At 42.9% G+C, this 20,186-nt stretch overlaps 1 protein-coding gene across 3 annotated transcripts in view; it reads right to left on the bottom strand.

The window, feature by feature from the left end:
* Positions 1-18,862, bottom strand: part of FAN1 (FANCD2 and FANCI associated nuclease 1) — a 113,150-nt gene extending 94,288 nt beyond the window's left edge. For 2 of the 3 annotated variants that reach the window (XM_063794061.1, XM_063794062.1), the window contains exon 1: positions 18,753-18,862. The gene's annotated coding sequence lies outside the window, so the exon portion shown is untranslated. Of the gene's footprint in view, positions 1-15,334; positions 15,461-16,565; positions 16,725-17,160; positions 17,293-18,752 lie in introns of all 3 variants that reach the window. The other variant, XM_063794060.1, reaches the window with a different exon arrangement.
* Positions 18,863-20,186: the final 1,324 nt, after the last annotated feature.

The following is a 20,186-nucleotide window of genomic DNA, read 5'->3' as shown; positions in this document are numbered from 1 at the left end:
CTCTGCACCAAGCAGACCTAATAGACATCTACAGAACTCTCCACCCCAAATCAACAGAATATACATTCTTTTCAGCACTACACCACACCTATTCCAAAATTGACCACATAGTTGGAAGTAAAGCACTCCTCAGTAAATGTAAAAGAACAGAAATTATAGCAAACTGTCTCTCAGACCACAGTGCAATCAAACTAGAACTCAGGATTAAGAAACTCAATCAAAACTGCTCAACTACATGCAAACTGAACAACCTGCTCCTGAATGACTACTGGGTACATAACGAAATGAAGGCAGAAATAAAGATGTTCTTTGAAACCAATGAGAACAAAGACGCAAAAACCAGAATCTCTGGGACACATTCAAAGCAGTGTGTAGAGAGAAATTTATGGCACTAAATGCCCACAAGAGAAAGCAGGAAAGATCTAAAATTGACACCCTAACATCACAATTAAAAGAGCTAGAAAAGCAAGAGCAAACACATTCAAAAGCTACCAGAAGGCAAGAAATAACTAACATCAGAGCAGAACTGAAGGAAATAGAGACACAAAAAACCCTTCAAAACATCAGTGAATCCAGGAGCTGGTTTTTTGAAAAGATCAACAAAATTGATAGACTGCTAGCAAGACTAATAAAGAAGAAAAGAGAGAAGAATCAAATAGACACAATAAAAAATGATAAAGGGGATATCACCACCAATCCCACAGAAATACAAACTACCATCAGAGAATACTATAAACACCTCTATGCAAATAAACTAGAAAATCTAGAAGAAATGGATAAATTCCTTGACACATACACCCTCCCAAGACTAAACCAGGAAGAAGTTGAACCTCTGAATAGACCAATAACAGGCTCTGAAATTGAGGCGATAATTAATAGCTTACCAACCAAAAAAAGTCCAGGACCAGAGGATTCACAGCCTAATTCTACCAGAGGTACAAAGAGGAGCTGGTACCATTCCTTCTGAAACTATTCCAATCAACAGAAAAAGAGGGAATCCTCCCTAACTCATTTTATGAGGCCAGCATCATCCTGATACCAGAGCCTGGCAGAGACACAACAAAAAAAGAAAATTTTAGACCAATATCCCTGATGAACATTGATGCAAAAATCCTCAATAACATACTGGCAACCCGAATCCAGCAGCACATCAAAAAGCTTATCCACCATGATCAAGTGGGCTTCATCCCTGGCATGCAAGGCTGGTTCAACATACACAAATCAATAAATGTAATCCAGCATATAAACAGAATCAACAACAAAAACCACATGATTATCTCAATAGACGTAGAAAAGGCCTTTGACAAAATTTAACAACACTTCATGCTAAAAACTCTCAATAAATTAGGTATTGATGGGACGTATCTAAAAATAATAAGAGCTATCTATGACAAACCCACAGCCAATATCATACTGAATGGGCAAAAACTGGAAGCATTCCCTTTGAAAACTGGCACAAGACAGGGATGCCCTCTCTCACCATGCCTATTCAACATAGTGTTGGAAGTTCTGGCCAGGGAAATCAGGCAGGAGAAGGAAATAAAGGGCATTCAATTAGGAAAAGAGGAAGTCAAATTGTTCCTGTTTGCAGATGACATGATTGTATATCTAGAAAATCCCATCATCTCAGGCCAGAATCTCTTAAGCTGACAGGCAACTTCAGCAAAGTCTCAGGATACAAAATCAATGTGCAAAAATCACAAGCATTCTTATACACCAATAACAGACAAACACAGAGCCAAATCATGAGTGAACTCCCATTCACAATGGCTTCAAAGAGAATAAAATACCTAGGAATCCAACTTACAAGGGATGTGAAGGACCTCTTCAAGGAGAACTACAAACCACTGCTCAATGAAATAAAAGAGGATACAAACAAATGGAAGAACATTCCATGCTCATGGGTAGGAAGAATCAATATCGTGAAAATGGCCATACTGCCCAAGGTAATTTATAGATTCAATGCCATCCCCATCAAGCTACCAATGACTTTCTTCACAGAATTGGAAAAAAACTACTTTAAAATTCATATGGAATCAAAAAAGAGCCCTCATTGCCAAGTCAATCCTAAGCCAAAAGAACAAAGCTGGAGGCATCACGCTACCTGACTTCAAACTATACTACAAGGCTACAGTAACCAAAACAGCATGGTACTGGTACCAAAACAGAGATATAGACCAATGGAACAGAACAGAGCCCTCAGAAATAATGCCACATATCTACAACTATCTGATCTTTCACAAACCTGATGAAAACAAGAAATGGGGAAAGGATTCCCTATTTAAGAAATGGTGCTGGGAAAACTGGCTAGCCATATGTAGAAAGCTGAAACTGGATCCCTTCCTTACACCTTATACAAAAATTAATTCAAGATGGACTGAAGACTTAAATGTTAGACCTGACACCATAAAAACCCTAGAAGAAAATCTAGGCAATACCATTCAGGACATAGGCATGGGCAAGGACTTCATGTCTAAAACACCAAAAGCAATGGCAACAAAAGCCAAAATTGACAAATGGGATCTAATTAAACTAAAAAGCTTCTGCACAGCAAAAGAAACTACCATCAGAGTGAACAGGTAACCTACAGAATGGGAGAAAATTTTTGCAATCTACTCATCTGACAAAGGGCTAATATCCAGAATCTACAATGAACTCCAACAAATTTACAAGAAAAAAACAACCCCATCAAAAAGTGGGCAAAGGATATGAACAGACACTTCTCAAAAGAAGACATTTATGCAGCCAAAAGACACATGAAAAAATGCTCATCATCACTGGCCATCAGAGAAATGCAAATCAAAACCACAATGAGATACCATCTCACACCAGTTAGAATGGCAATCATTAAAAAGTCAGGAAACAACAGGTGCTGGAGAGGATGTGGAGAAATAGGAACACTTTTACACTGTGGGTTGGACTGTAAACTAGTTCAACCATTGTGGAAGTCGGTGTGGCGATTCCTCAGGGATCTAGAACTAGAAATACCATTTGATCCAGCCATCCCATTACTGGGTATATACTCAAAGGATTATAAAACATGCTGCTATAAAGACACATGCACACATATGTTTATTGCAGCACTATTCACAACAGCAAAGACTTGGAACCAACCCAAATATCCAACAATGATAGACTGGATTAAGAAAATGTGGCACATATACACCATGGAATACTATGCAGCCACAAAAAATGATGAGTTCATGTCCTTTGTAGGGACGTGGATGAAGCTGGAAACCATCATTCTCAGCAAACTATTGCAAGGACAAAAAACCAACCACTGCATGTTCTCACTCATAGGTGGGAATTGAACAATGAGAACACATGGACACAGGAAGGGGAACATCACACACCCGGGCCTGTTGTGGGGTGGGGGAGGGGCGAGGGATAGCATTAGGAGATATACCTAACATTAAATGATGAATTAATGGGTGTAGCACACCAACATGGCACACATATACATATGTAACAAACCTGCACATTGTGCACATGTACCCTAAAACTTAAAGTATAATAAAAAAAATAAAAAATTAAAAAAATATATATATTCTTGAGCTTTGATCTCTGTGATAAGTTACTTATAAGTAGTTTAATCCTTTCGGGTCTTGCTTTTAAGCTTTGTTGGTGGGATGATAGCAACAATTCGTCTGTCGCTAATTTTTCACCAATACTGGGTAACATCATTCTTAGTACTTTAATCGTTGCCCTGTAAATTGTGAGGTTTTGGGAGCAGGCTCCAACTCCCTGCTGTGTGAGCTCTGGAGACTATTCCTTCTCATCCCTTTGGGCGGTCTGTTCCTCAACCTCACAGCTGTGAATGCCATATTAGGCTCTGCAGGTCTCCGCAGTCCTCTCTGTGCAGCTCTCTCCGCTCTGGTACTCTGTATACAGATTCTGTATGTCTTGGCCTCCCTGGATTTCCAGTTCTGTCTCCTCTATACTAAGGGGGTGTGCCAGGATCTGCCTGGCATTCTCCTTCCTGTGTCACAGTCTGGAAACTTTCTACAGGAAATCCATTGGGAAATTTTTAGAACTTGCCTTTTTTTTTAATTTTTCATTTAAAATTTTTTTAATTTTTAATTTTTGTGGGTACATAGTAGAGTATATGAAATATTTTGATTCAGGCATACAATGTGTAGTAATCATATCAGGGTAAATGGGTTATCCATCACCTCAAGCATTTATCCTTTCCTGTGTTACAAACAATCCAATTATAATTTAGTTACTTTAAAATGTACAATAAGTTATTGTTGCCTATACTCACCTATTGTGGTATCATACTTGATCTTATTCCTTCTATCTAACTATATTTTTGTACCATTAAACATCATCCCTTAGAACTGTCTTTGTTTCCCATGACTCACGAAACACTGTATTTTGTTGCCTGATATTCAATGGCTTTGGGACCATTTCATTTCATTATTTCATTTCGTTTCTTTCGTTTCTTTCATTTCATTTCATTTCATTTATTTCATTTCAGACAGGATCTCACTCTGTCACCCAGGCTGGAGTGCAGAGGCACAATCTCAGCTCACATTTCATTTCTTCATTTCGTTTCATTTCTTTCATTTCATTTCTTCATTTCATTTCATTTATTTCATTTCATTTTATACGACAGGATCTCACTCTGTCACCCAGGCTGCAGTGCAGTGGCACAATCTCAGCTCACATTTCATTTCATTTTATTTCATTTCATTATTTCATTTCATTTCATTTCATATGACAGGATCTCACTCTGTCACCCAGGCTGGAGTGCAGTGGCACAATCTCAGCTCACATTTTATTTCATCATTTCATTCATTTCATTTCATTTCTTTCATTTCATTTCATTTCTTTCGACAGGATCTCACTCTGTCACCCAGCCTGCAGTGCAGTGGCACAATCTCAGTTCAGATTTCATTTCATCATTTCATTTCATTTCATGTCATTTATTTCATTTCATATGACAGGATCTCACTCAGGATCTCACTCTGTCACCCAGGCTGGAGTGCAGTGGCACAATCTCAGCTCACATTTCATTACATCATTTCATTTCTTCATTTCATTTCATTTATTTCATTTCATTTCATATGACAGGATCTCTCTCTGTCATCCAGGCTGGAGTGCAGTGGCACAATCTCAGCTCACATTTCATTTCATCATTTCATTCATTTCATTTCATTTCACTTATTTCGTCATTTCATTTCATTTTTCATTTCATTTCTTTTGACAGGATCTCACTCTGTCACCCAGCCTGGAGTGCAGTGGGACAATCTCAGTTCACATTTCATTTCTTCATTTCATTCATTTCATTTCATTTCTTTCGACAGGATCTCACTCTGTCACCCAGCCTGGAGTGCAGTGGCACAATCTCAGTTCACATTTCATTTCTTCATTTCATTTCATTATTTCATTTCATTTCATTTCATATGACAGGATCTCACTCAGGATCTCACTCTGTCACCCAGGCTGGAGTGCAGTGGCACAATCTCAGCTCATATTTCATTTCATCATTTCTTCATTTCATTTCATTTCATATGACAGGATCTCACTCTGTCACCCAGGCTGGAGTGCAGTGGCAGAATCTCAGCTCATATTTCATTTCATCATTTCATTTCTTCATTTCATGTCATTTCATTTATTTCATTTCATTTCATATTTCATTTCATTTCACAGACAGGATCTCACTCTGTCACCCAGGCTGGAGTGCAGTGGCACAATCTCAGCTCACATTTTATTTCATCATTTCATTCATTTCATTTCATTTCATTTCACTTCTTTCATTTCATTTCTTTCGACAGGATCTCACTCTGTCACCCAGCCTGGAGTGCAGTGGCACAATCTCAGTTCAGATTTCATTTCATCATTTCATTTCATTTCATTTATTTCATTTCATTTCATATGACAGGATCTCACTCAGGATCTCACTCTGTCACCCAGGCTGGAGTGCAGTGGCACAATCTCAGCTCACATTTCATCATTTCATGTCATTTCATTTATTCATTTCATTTATTTCATTTCATTTCATTTCATATGACAGGATCTCACTCTGTCACCCAGGCTGCAGTGCAGTGGCACAATCTCAGCTCACATTTCATTTCATCATTTCATTTCTTCATTTCATTTATTTCATTTCATTTCATATGACAGGATCTCTCTCTGTCACCCAGGCTGGAGTGCAGTGGCACAATCTCAGCTCACATTTCATCATTTCATTCATTTCATTTCACTTATTTCACCATTTCATTTCATTTTTCATTTCATTTCATTTCTTTTGACAGGATCTCACTCTGTCACCCAGCCTGGAGTGCAGTGGGACAATCTCAGTTCACATTTCATTTCTTCATTTCATTTCTTTCAACAGGATCTCACTCTGTCACCCAGCCTGGAGTGCAGTGGCACAATCTCAGTTCACATTTCATTTCTTCATTTCATTTCATCATTTCATATGACAGGATCTCACTCAGGATCTCACTCTGTCACCCAGGCTGGAGTGCAGTGGCACAATCTCAGCTCACATTTTATTTCATTTCATCATTTCATTTATTTCATTTCATTTCATTTCATTATTTCGTATGACAGGATCTCTCTCTGTCACCCAGGCTGGAGTGCAGCGGCACAATCTCAGCTCATATTTCATTTCATATGACAGGATCTCACTCTGTCACCCAGGCTGGAGTGCAGTGGCACAATCTCAGCTCACATTTCATTTCATCGTTTCATTTCACTATTTCATTTCACTTCATTTCATTTCATTTTTTATGACAGGATCTCACTCTGTCACCCAGGCTGGAGTGCAGTGGCACAATCTCAGCTCACTGCAACCTCCACCTCCCAAGTAGCTGGGACTTCAGGTGTGCACCACCACATCTGGCTAATTGTTTTTCTATTTTTCATAGAGATAGGGTTTCGTCGTGTTGCCCAGGCTGGTTTTGAACTCCTGAGTTCAAGCAATCTGCCCACCTCAGCTTCTCAAAGTGCTGGGATTACAGGCGTGAGCCACCATGCTGGACCTGTTTAATATATTTTATATGGTGTTTTAGTTATTCCTAGGATAGGAAGGCCCCTGTTACTCCAATCTGGCTGGTAGTTCTCATTCATTTTTTAAAACTTGTGAGTTTGGTTCATTTGTTTAAAAAATGGTGCCAATTGTGTGTTCTTTCTTCCTCACCCCTGCCATTTCCTCTGTATTTGCAGTTTTAGTATCACGCACGTTACACAAAATGCCAAATGTGATTCAGTGGATGATTTAAGGGAGAAGGACAAAAAAACACTTACTTAGTACTTGTCATCAAAAACTCAGAATTGACTTTTTTTTCCTCTCAACAGAGGAGTCATATGGGTAAGGCTTCATATTGGAACATAAAACTGTTGCTGCCAAATGAGTCATTAACATTATTTAGTTTGAGCAGATTATTGCAAATGTTGCCTTGAAAAACGAAGTGCCAATAAATTGTAGCAGCATTAAAACAAACAAAAACAAAGACAAATAGAATGTTGAAATAATTTTTTCACATCACACCTTCTGTTGCCATGCCCCAACTTCCCTTCTGCCTCACCCCAAGAGTAAACTCCTTCTGAAGACAGCGCAAGGCAGTGCTTTCCTCCCGAGTTCATAGCTACTTTCTAAATAAAACACATGCTGAATGGGTTCAAGCAATGTTGGGGTAGACACCGACTCTGTCCCTTCAATGCCTAGTCTGCCACCTGCACCATACCCAGTGGCATACAGCTAATAAAAGAAAAAGCAACAGTAACATCAGTTTTTAATCTCAATATCCCCTAAATTTAGTAATTCATAAACAATCCATGTTTTAGACATTTTTACCACATAGAAATAAAATTTAAAGTTAAAAATCACAGGAATGTTTATGCCTTTATACATGCTCTATCCAAGTTCTAGAAATGAAATAAAAACACGACTATTAGAAATTCCAAATTCAGAAAACATACTGTGAAAATAAAGTCTTCTCCCTGGAAGCTCTTCCATTTTTGTCTAGAATACCAACTACAATTAACACCAAGAAAAGCAAAAAACAATTTAATTATCTGCTATATGCAAATCTCTGACAATAACAGCCACAAAACATACCCGTAAAAGAACACAAATACATTTTAATATTTCAGCAGGGCAGTGTATAAACCACATGGGAAAAAACGCTTTTTTTTTTTCCATCTAAGTGGGAATGTTTTAGGACACAAAACATCTACGATTAATTTTTTAAAAAACATGATTAATTTAAAAAGACACACACACACAATCAGACTGCCATTTTCCAAATGAAGGCAAACATGCCTCCTGATAAAAACTTAAATGCTGTTCCATGCTGTTTTAGACATCTTTCAAACGTGCTGCTACGCTGACATAATAGTAAGGAAGCCACAAGGGCCAACGCAGGAAGTGAAACCCAAACTCAGGTGGATAAATGAGCCCCACCCCCAAAGCCAGCTTCTGGTGGGGAGGGTGTGAGGCTCTCTGGTGCACAGGGTGCAGGGTAATGCAGCATGCCCCCAAGGACTTCCTGTAGAAAGTGGGGCTCCAAAGGGTTGCCCCTCAGTGACTGTGAATAAGAAATAAGAACAACACAGAAAGCTGCCCTTCTCAGCCTCAGCACTGACAGGGAGACAGAGGCTTGCTCCTGAGAATTCATAACTACAACAGGAGTTGGCAAATTATGGCCCATGGGCTGAATCAGGCCCATCATTTGTTTCTGTAAATGAAGTTTTATGGGAACACAGCCACACCCACTCATTTATAATATGTCCAGGGCTACTTTTGCAGTTGCAACAGAGACTATATGGCCGAAAGCTGAAAATACCATTGTGCCCTTTACAGAAAGTGTTTACCAACCCCCACCCTAGAAAAAGGACAAAATGAAGATATTTTGAAACAATCAGAATTAACCAATGAAAGAATTTCACTAAAGTAAATTGAAAAAGATATGATAAAGGAGAAGGAAATGATTTTATAAGATCTGAGACGTAGCAAATGATGGTAAGAAACGATAGTAAGCAAAGATGTGCAATATTTGGCTAACTCCAGAAAAAAACCACAGTCCATATAAAACAACCAAAACAACAGCAATAATGTCTATGGCAGAGGGGAATAGGTTAGAACCCAAACACTGGGTAACAAGGGGTCACTGATTGGGAGGAGGGGAAAATACTAATTAACTTTAGGTTTTTAAGTACCTATGTTAAAATAACCAGAGAAACAATGAAAAGAAACAAAATTCTCCTGAGAATTGACAAAGAGGGGCTATATTTCAAACCTTTTTATGAGGCTAGACCATTTAGACACCTGTGCTAGCAGTCTGCCCCTGACACGGTTCACAGTGATCCCTGCTTCCAAATATGCATGCTCCTGTATACAGGCACACTCCATTTGACTGTGCCTCGCTTTACTGTACCTCGCAGATACTGTTTTTTATAAACCGAAGGTCTGTGGCAACCCTGCACCGACCAACTCTAACGGCACCACTTTTCCACCAGCATGTGCTGACTTACCGTCGCTATGTCACATTTTGATAATTCTTGCAATATTTTAAACTTTTTCATTATTTTATCTGTTATGATGATCTGTGATCAGTAATGTTTGATGTTACTGTTGTACTTGTTTTGAGGCACCACAAACCACACCCATAGAAGACGGTGAACTTAAATGATAAATGTGGTGTATGTTCTGATTGTTCCGCCAACCAGCTGTTCTCCCATCTCTCTCCCTCTCCTCAGACCTCCCTATTGTGTACCTGAGACATAACTTATTGAAATTAGGCCGCTTAATAACCCTGCAGTAGCCTCTAAGAGTTCAAGTGAAAGGAAGAGTTGCATATTTCTCACTTTAAGTCAAAAGCTAGAAATGATTAAGATTAGTGACGAAGGCACACTGAAAGCCAAGACAGGCTGAAAGCTAGGCCTCTTGCACCAGTTACCCAAGAAAAAGTTCTTGAAGCACAATTAAGTGCAACTCTAGTAAACACACAAATGATAAGAATGCAAAACAGTCTTATGGCTGATATACAGAATGTTTGACTGGCATAGACAGAAGATCAAAACTGATACAACATTCCCTTAAGCCAAAGCCTAATCCAGAGCAAGGCTCTAACTCCCTTCAATTCCACGAAGGCTAAGAGAGGTGAGACAGCTGCAGAAGGAAAGTCTGAAGGTAGCAGAGATTGGTTCCTGAGGTGTAAGTAAAGACGCCGTCTTCATAACATAAAAGTGCAAGGGAAAGTAGCAAGTGCTGATGTAGAAGCTGCAGCAAGTTACCCAGAAGATCTAGCCAAGATCAGTGATGAAGGTGGCTACACTAAACAACAGGCTTTCAACGTAGATGGAACAACCGTCTATTGGAAGAAGATGCCAGCTAGGACTTTCATAGCTAGAGAGAAGTCAATGTTTGCCTTCAAAGCTTCAAATATTTTGTTAGGGGCTAATGCAGCTGATGACTATATTAGTTGAATTCGTTGAAGTCAATGCTCATTGACCATTCTGAAAATCTTAGGGCCCTTAAGAATTATGCTAACTCCACTCTGACTGTGCTCCAGAAATAGAACAAAACCTGGAAGTCAGCACGTTTGTTTACAGCATGGTTCACTGAATATTTTAAGCCCACTATTGAGGCCTACTGCTCAGAAAAAAAGATTTCTTTCAAAATATTACTGCTCATTGACAATGTACCTGGTCACCCAAAAGCTCTGATGAACATGTACAAAGAAATTAAAGTTGTTTTCATGCCTGCTAACACATCATCTTTTCTGCAGCCACATGGATCAAGGAGTAATTTCAACTTCAAATCTTGTTATTTAAGAAATACACTTCAGTCTCTACTAAAAAATACAAAAAATTAGCCAGGCATGGTGGCGGACACCTGTAGTACCAGCTACTTGGGAGGCTGAGGCAGGAGAATGGCGTGAACCCAGGAGGTGGAGCTTGCAGTGAGCAGAGATCACGCCACTGCACTCCAGCCTGGGCTACAGAGCAAGACTGTCTCAAAAAAAGAAAAAAAAAAACAAAGAAATACATTTCATAAGGCTACAGCTGCCATAGATAGTGATTCTTCTAATGGATGTGGACAAGCTAAACTGAAAACCTTCTGGAAAGCCAGCACCATTATAAATGCCATTAAGAACATTTGTGATTCATGGGAGGAGGTGAAAATATCAACATTAACAGGGATGTGGAAGTGGATTCCAACCCTCATGGATGACCTTGAGAGGTTCAAGACGAGAGGAAGAAGTGACCTCAGATGTGGTGGAAACAGCAAAAGAACTAGAATTAGAAGTGGAGCCTGAAGATGTGACTTAATAGACTATAGTATACACATACTTTTATATCCACTGGGAAACCAAGAAATTTGTGTGACTTACTTTGTGAAGACACTTGCTTTATTGTGTTGGTTTAGAACCAAGCCTGCATACCTCCAAGTATGCCTACAGCTCCCTCTCCCTGAGTGTGGGCTGGACTTAATGACCTGCTTCTGATGAGCAGAATAGGGCAAGAACAATGGAGTGTGGTCACTTCTGTGATTCAGTTACACAGGACCGGGGCTCTGTCTCCTCCACTCTCTATTGCTGGTGCTCCCTCCTGCGCCTCCCTTGCTCTCGCTGACAGTCAGTTGCCACGCTGTGAGACGCTCTATGGACACGTGGCAAAGGGCTGAGTGAGGGGAGGCTCTGCCAACAGCTCATAAGGGACTGAGGCCTCAGCCCAAAGGCCCACAAGGGACTGAATCCTTGCTCGGACAGCCTCAAGACAACTGCAGCCTGCTGAGATTCTGAGCTGGAGGATGGAGCTATGTTGCATCCAGAGTCCTGACCCAGAGAAACTATGAAATGATACGTGTGTGAGACAGAACATTACACGAGAGTATCTAACTCATGAATAGGATCTCCCAAAAATCTAAACAAAACAATCACAAACACAAGCCAGATACATATCCTGACCAAACTAGATTTATCCAAACAATGCAAGTTTGTTTAATATGAGAAAACCAATTAATCCAACTGACTATACCAATCCATTAGAAAACATTGGCCAGGTGTGGTGGCTCATGCCTGTAATCCCAGCACTTTGGGAGGCCGAGGCGGGCGGATCACAAGGTCAGGAGTTCAAGACCAGCCTGACCAATATGGTGAAACCCCGTCTCTACTAAAAATACAAAAAAAAATTAGCCGGGCATGGTGGCAGTCGCCTGTTGTCCCAGCTACTCGGGAGGCTGAGGTAGAAGAATCTCTTGAACCCGGGAAGCAGAGGTTGCAGTGAGCCGAGACTGTGCCACTGCACTCCCGCCTGGGTGACAGAGTGAGACTCTGTCTCAAAAAAACAAAAACAAAAACAAAAACAAAAACAAAAAAAACAGAAAACATCTATGAAAGAACATTTCAAAAATACATAGAGTGTTGAACACTCCACTGATGAACAGAAACAGAAGGAAACATGCCTAATCTGATCAAGGGCTTCTACTCAAACCCCACTGGAAGCCTGGAAACGCTCCTTCTGTGCCTGCTCCAGTCTGGATCAAGGCAGGAGCCTCTGCCCACTCCTACCCAGAATCACATCACAACCCCAGCCCGCACCATGAGCTCCCATTCTCCCACACAAAGGGGAAAAATAAAAGAGAGGTATGCTAGACAGAAAGGAACAGAATTCATTTAGAGACTATGGCACTCTATAAAGAAGATATAAGAAATCTTCAGATACACTAGAATGGAGAGACTCAAGTAGGTCACCAAACATAAAGTCAGTATATAAACATCCAATATTTCTATATATCAGTGGCAATCTTTTTTTTTTTTCTTTTTTTTTCTTTGTGACAGAGTATCGCCCTGTCGCCCAGGCTGGAGTGCGGTGGTGTGATCTCGGCTCACTGCAACCTCCGTCTCCCAAGTTTGAGTGATTCTCCTGCCTCAGCCTTCCGAGTAGCTGGGATTACAGGCACGCATCACCACGCCTGGCTTATTTTTAGTAGAGACGGGGTTCCCCATGTTGGCCAGGCTGGTCTCAAACTCGTGACATCAGGTGATCCACCCATCCTGGGCTCCCAAAGTGCTGGGATTACAGGTGTGAGCCACTGCACCGGGCCAGCAGCAATAAATTTTTTAAAAGTATTTACAATAGCAAGGAAGAAACACATCTAACGAGTGATACACAAACAAAAATTGTAATACTTTCGTATACATGATGTATTTTCAAAATTAAAAAAAAAAATTGGCCAGGCATGGTGGCTCACACCTATAATCCCAGCACTTTGGGAGGCCAAGGTGGGCGGATCACCTGAGGTCAGGATTTCGAGACCAGCCTGGTCAACATGGTGAAACCCTGTCTCTACTAAAAATACAAAAGTTAGCCAGGTGTGGTGGCGGGCGCCTATAATCCCAGCTACTCGGGAGGCTGAAGCAGGAGAATGACTTGAACCCAGGAGGTGGAGGTTGCAGTGAGCTGAGATTGCGCCATTGCACTCCAGCCTGGGCAACAAGAGCAAAACTCCATCTTAAATTTTTTTAAAAAAAATTTAAAGATTATGCAAAAATATCTTAGAAGTCTAGCTGCTTCCTGCATACCACAGTACTATTAATCTTGAGAAACGTTTTAGTGCAGATCCTTGCCTGTGCTAAGAACCACACAGCACCGTTAGCCACAACTGCCTCAGGCTCAGTGACCCTGTGACACAGAAAGAGCACCCTTAGCTTCCCATCAGCTGTCACAGCAGAGGGTCTGTTCCCCTCCGATTAACTGCATGGGTCTGAGAGTTGTGAGGGCTTCACAGGGAGAGGGAACTTTGACTTTTGCACCTTCAATGCCCCCAAGCTGGCCCCTATGATCATGTCCCCAACCATAAATTGTTCCACTGCCACCAGCAGACAGATTCCAATCATCTGGTCGCCTACAACACACATCAAGTGAGCATTTGCCATGGGAAAGAACAATGCACACAGCCTCTCGCGCTCAAGATCGACATTACTGCTTGTTTCTAATATAATAACCTGTTCATCCACTGCACAACTTGTTCATCTTGCTCTCTTTTAAAAATGTCATGGCTCTCATGCAGAACATCCATGTTTTCGCTGTCTGCCATTAATTCACGAATTTTCTTAGCCACTTAAACAAAATTATTATGATGTTACAAATCAAACACTCATCTCAAACAAAATAAATAAATACTAAGGAAAGACAGAAGGAATCCCTGCCTGAAAATATGAGGGAAGAGCAACATTGCAATGTTATGGTTCCTGGGCAAAACCAATAATGACTGCATCAAGTCTAACATATTAAAAATGTCTAGACAGTCTCATTCTATCTGTAGTTCACTAAAAATAAACTTTAACTGAAATTCACAGTGTCAGTTCACTCATTTTCACCTATGTGTTATTTTCTTTCTTTTTTTCTATGGTGTGATCTCGGCTCACTGCAAGCTCCGCCTCCCGGGTTCAAGCAATTCTCCTGCCTCAGCCTCCTGAGTGGCTGGGATTACAAGTGCCCGCCACTACACCAAGCTAATTTTTGTATTTTTAGTAGAGACGGGGTTTCACCATGTTGGTCAGGCTGGTCTCAAACCCCTAACCTCGTGATCCACCCGCCTCGGCCTCCCAAAGTGCTGGGATTACAGGCGTGAGCCACCGCACCTGGCCCTACCTATGTGTTATTTTCTTTGATATTCCTTGGCAAGCAAAATTTTTCTGTGTCTCATAATATTGGCATCTTGTTACACTATAGCTAAAGAATGTTTTTGCATCCCAAAAGTGATTCCAAAATATCATGCAATACCTCATCAAGAAACAGACGGGGCAACAGTGTTCTTTTGTCAAGGGCCACAGCAACGCGGGAGGCCATGCAGTACCTCCGGAACCAGGCCCACTTGTGCGTCTCAGCACAGCAAGACAGAGTGTCCAGCTCCAGGTCACAAGCAAGAGCTACCAGTACCTGCGGCCACTGAAAATGATAAACACAGGGACACTCAGAAATGCAGTGAACAGGCCAAGGTTTCTGTGGCTCCTTCCGCAGGACCTCCTATTCCAGGATGACGGCCATGGGCACAGCAAGGATACGGCCACCATCAGTGATGTGGCAATCTCTGACAGTTCCAAGCCACGTGCCACACAACTGCTGCAACACTTGTTGCCTGCATCAAGTGACAAGAACACCTGTGCATCTCAAGGCATGCTAACGGTTACAGGCTTATGGTTTAAGGGTTTAGATTACACGATCATTTCTTGAGATTTTTTCATATTTGACTTCAGCAATACCTACAGCTGCCCTCAGAGGCCTAAAACACACACACTGCACATGACAACTCTCAGTGGCTCTTTCAGTCAAATAGCTCTATTGTCACTTTAAAAAATAAGTCAAACATTACCTTAAAGAATGGGCTGTGGAGCAGCTGTTTGCCACCCCTCACAATAGGATCTTCATATTCAAACTGCCTTTGCAAAGCTTCTGGAAGACCTTTCACCAAAGCAGCAAGAGCACTACCTATAAAACTCTAAGAAACAACAGAACAATATTCTATCGTGGGAATCCAGAGTACGGGGGAGGCTGACCATTTGTTTCTATGGTCAAATGTTTTATTATGTTGGTACCATTTCTTCTAAAAAAAAAAAAAAAGCTTATCAAAATTCTCAAGTAGGAAAAAAGCTAAAAGAACATAAACACTAAAATAAAAAAGAGGAGTTTGAAGACTCATCTCAGAATGTTTGGTCTTGATTTCAGTACATCCGCTTCCAGAGAAATAGCCCCTCTCTGGCCCACAAATGCTGCCTGTCTCCTCCCATGTGTAGGATCAAAAGGGACTACTTTAGTCAGCAAAATAAAGGGGAGGCCATCAGTTAGCCTCATTGTAAAGTCCAATCCACACAATCCTATGTTCACAGCTGTCGAGACAGATTTTCACAAAATCAAAGTCCAACTTGAACTCAGTATGCACTGCAACATACGAGAAGTCTGGATGGGACAAAGGCCTCCTTATTCTTTTTCTTTTGAGACGGAGTCTTGCTCTGTCACCAGGCTGGAGTGTAGTGGTGCCATCTCAGCTCACTCCAAACTCCACCTCCCAGGTTCAAGCAATTCTCCTGCCTCAATCTCCCGAGTAGCTGGGACTACAGGTGCCTGCCACCACGCCCATCTAATTTTTTGTATTTTTAGTAGAGTTGGGGTTTCACTGTGTTAGTGAGGATGGTCTTGATCTCCTGACCTCGTGATCCGCCCGCCTCGGCCTCCCAAAGTGCTGGGATTACAGGTGTGAGCCACCACGCCCGGTCCGAGGCCTCCTTTTTCTTATGTGAAATTCCCCAACTCTTCTCAATGATTTAGAGGTTTAGACTACTAAAGGAACATTTTATTCCCCAAAGGTCACAAATCTAGAAATTGTACTAGAATGCTCCACAACAAAGCTCTTGCTTCCCCATCATTTTCTCCAAGCAGCCTATTTATGTTAATTGATTGCTCAAATTCAGTTGTAAGCAGCTTCCTCAATTTCTGAAGGGCCCACATTCTGTGACTGGTGGCTGAAATGAGCAGAAAGAAGTATCAGAAGTCTGATGGTTTCTTCCAAGTAGGAAGACAGATGTAACTGTAATGGTGGCATTTACCTAGGCCACTCAGCTGTGCACAAGCTGCCAGCGAGGCCGCAAGGCAAGGGACGACACTTCTGTTAGAGGCAAGGTTGAGTCGGAAGTCTAACAGACACGTCACCAAGTCCATGGATGGACAGGAGAGGACGCAGCAGTCAGAGAGGAGTTCTTTAGGGCCTGTGAATGAGCACTGTAAACACCCCTGTGTTTCACAAACTAGGGACCAACCCATAAGAAGCCAACAAACAAGGGTGGCTCCACCCAGCCCCACCCACCAGAAGGCAACAGCTGGTGTGCCCATGCATGCCACTGCGAGTCGGTGAGCCTCGCTCTTCACACTCACACTTCCACTGTAAACCAAAAGCCTAAGAACCACACCAGCAACAACTCCTTCCACACCAGGTGAGGAGGAGTGTGAGCCTGATAGCTGGACGGCTGGGACAGTTCTCTGTGTTCTGTTCCATGCCTCAGCGGGGCCTGTGGGAGCACTCACTCCAACACAGCAGAAGGCAGGCCGTCAGGCACTACATGGAAATGTGCACATGTCCATGTTACTCCAGAAACAATCCACAGCCAGTCATCTAACTTTGATTGCCATAAGCCCCTCCCTTACCAGCAGCTGGCATGATGGGATAGATGGTGAAGCACCAGCCCCAGCCGTTCACAGGCCCGTCACTGATGAACTTCCATTTTAACTCATCCCCCGGGATTCGTAGCTAGCTGGACCAGTCGGACCACTCTCGGTCTGGGGGAGGAAAGTGAATCCCAGGGTTAGCTTCACTGCATCACCCAATCAACACAAACTTCCTTAGACACAAAGCAGAATGATTTCCGTCATGTGTCAAGAGCAAGTTCCTCCAATCCAAGCTCTCCCAAGCTGAAGTGCACAGTGACACATCACTCTTGGGATTCACATTTTAATACATACCATTCTTCAGCAAACACGCATTCAGCCCCTGTACCAGGTACCCAGGAAACTGGGGCAGGCGGGCAGACACTGCCCTGGCAGAAGCCACCACCCAGTGGGGAAATGACCCCACCAGCCAGGATACAGTGAGTGGCCTCCAGGTCTCCAGCACACACCAGGCCAGGGGCCATGGGGATGTTTCCCAGGAAAGCTCTGATACAACCAGGTGGCCAGGCAGCAGAAGGAAGAACCCTAGCTCTCCCAACAAAAGGCCCATGTGTGTGGTTCAGCACAGCCCAGAGGAGGCCGCCCTCGAGGGAGCAGAGGGCCTGGCTGCTGTGGACAGAAGCGGTGGTGTACTACAGCATCTCAGAAGGCCAAGAGAACCCCGCCAGATTTCTGCTTCAGAATGACCATCTGGCAGCAGCCCAGGGATGGCCCATAAGCACTTTCTGCTGGATGCAGAAATACGGTCACATCCAACAACACTACTGAAAACTACACTGGCAAACATCTGTCAAAGCACCAGAAAAACCCACGCCCACTGGGACCACACCACTTCATGCAAAGCTTTACTTAACTAAGTAACGCTGTGTGAATAAAGTTTTCCTGGGACACAGCCACGCCCATTCACTGGCATCCTGTCTGCATGTTATGACAGAGGCTGCATTACCTGGCCCTTTACAGGAAACACTCGAGATGAAGGATAAAGAGGTCTTAAAAGGTGCATACACACACCCCTGCACTGCCAATTCTAAAATACTTGGTAAAAGAGCATTTCACAAGCCCCCAAAGATGTCCTGATGTGTCCCCGCTGGCCTCATGGAGCCCAGCAGCAGAGACAAGCCGGACACGTGGCTGCCTCCACCTACATACAGAAATCACTCCACACATGGCCATGCCCTCACTGCAGCCAGTAAGAAACAAACCCCTTGAAGAAGCTCTGTATTATGCCAACCATGACCTCGCACGAGCCCTGGCACCCCACACGTCGCCAGCACCTTCTGCAACTGTCTGGTGAGGCAGGGCCCATCCGACAGGGATGTGGTACATACATCACAGATAATTACTGTATTTAAAAGTATGGGAAAGAGGCAAGCAAACCCACTGTGTTTCACAGCTAAATAGCATACTGTCCCTTCCTCAAGACTTCGATGAGAATATGGTAGCAGCATTCTGTCCTATAAATGTGAAGGGTTGTGTCTACGGAGACACAGGTGGGCAGATCATGCCCTGCTCAACCTCCTGTTCTTACCTGACCGCATGGAGACAATCCTGGCTCAACCTCCTGTCCTTACCTGACCACACGTCGAGACGATCCTGTTGACGCGGTCCATGATTGTGAGAGGGTCGTGGCGCCACTCTGAGGAGCACTGCCGGTCAAATTCCACCCTGAGTCCTTCTGCACCTGGAGGACAGGTGAGCACAAAACATAGCAACCACTCCAGATCAGCACCCAAAGTAGAAACAGTGCACCAAGGAGTAACAGTGAGACTAAAACCACGTTTAACAGCTAATGAATAGCAGAAAGTCAGAAAGAACTGGCCTCAAAGGCAAGCATCTCAGACTGACCACCCTTTCCCCAGCTCATCCCCACTGAAGATTATGTCTGTGGACTGGAAGGCCAGAAAACACTTCCACTTGGCCAGTTTGTTTTGTGCTGTCACTCCCAGGCAGACTTTCCTACTGCAACTCCACTCCCCTGATCAAGCTTTACAGCAAACATCACACTGACCAGGGGCTGTGGGAATGCCCAATGTGCAGCCAAGTCAGATGGCAGCTGTGGGTCACCTGGGAAGTGCGGGGCATTGGAGGTGAGGAGCACCTCAACTTCTGGCGTGTCCAGAGAACTGGAGAACCGCTTGGTGTGGAGAACCCACACATCTGGTGTGAGAGGTGTGCGAGCAGAGGCACAAGAGTCTTCCTTCAGGCTGGAAGATCTTTAAGGTCTAGCAGAGGATGGCACTGAGGGGCCAGGAAAGAGGCAGGGGAGGAAGGAGGGAAGAAGGAGGGACGTGGGGCAGGGGCTCAGGTCCTCTCTTACGGTTACAGGGTTGACAGGCTTGGACTGGTTTTAAGATACTATCTCTGCATGCTCTGTTGGGAGCTGATTCTGGGGGGGGCCACAGGAGGTGGGGAGTGGAAGCAGGAACACAGGGAGGCAGCTAGTATGTGGTTGCTAGGATGATAAACCAGGTGAGACCCCGCGGTGCTCTAGCCCAGAATGTCTAGAGTGAGGGAAAAATGGTTGAATTTGGAATATATTTTAAAAGCAGAGAAAACAGGATTTGCTGGTGGACTGGATATAAAGCGAGAGAGAAACAGAAGAGAAAAAGGGTCACAAGATTTTCATCTAGGCAAATGCTGACTAGAAATACCTTTTGTTCTTTAAATTTCTATCATGAAGTAATAGCTTAAAGTTTAAAAATGCTTTTCTGAGCCAGATGTAGTGGTACACGCCTGTAATCCCAGCACTTTGGGAGGCCTAGGCAGGAGTTCAAGACAGGCCCGGACAACATGGTGAAATCCTTTCTCTATATAAAATTTTAAAAATTAGCTGGGCACGGCCTATAGTCCCAGTTACTCAGGAGGCTAAGGAAGGGGAATCGCTTGAGCCCAGAGGTTGGGGCTGTACTGAGCCAAGATCGTGCCACTGTACTCCAACCTAGGTGACAAAGTGACAAAGCTTTTCTGAATCTCACCTCATTCTAAAAGTTCAAGAAAAATGATTT

Source organism: Pan troglodytes, chromosome 16 (assembly GCF_028858775.2).
Source record: "Pan troglodytes isolate AG18354 chromosome 16, NHGRI_mPanTro3-v2.0_pri, whole genome shotgun sequence".
Lineage (NCBI taxonomy): Eukaryota > Metazoa > Chordata > Mammalia > Primates > Hominidae > Pan > Pan troglodytes.
Note: the sequence above shows the minus strand (reverse complement) of the source record. Positions and strands in the feature narration are given on the sequence as shown.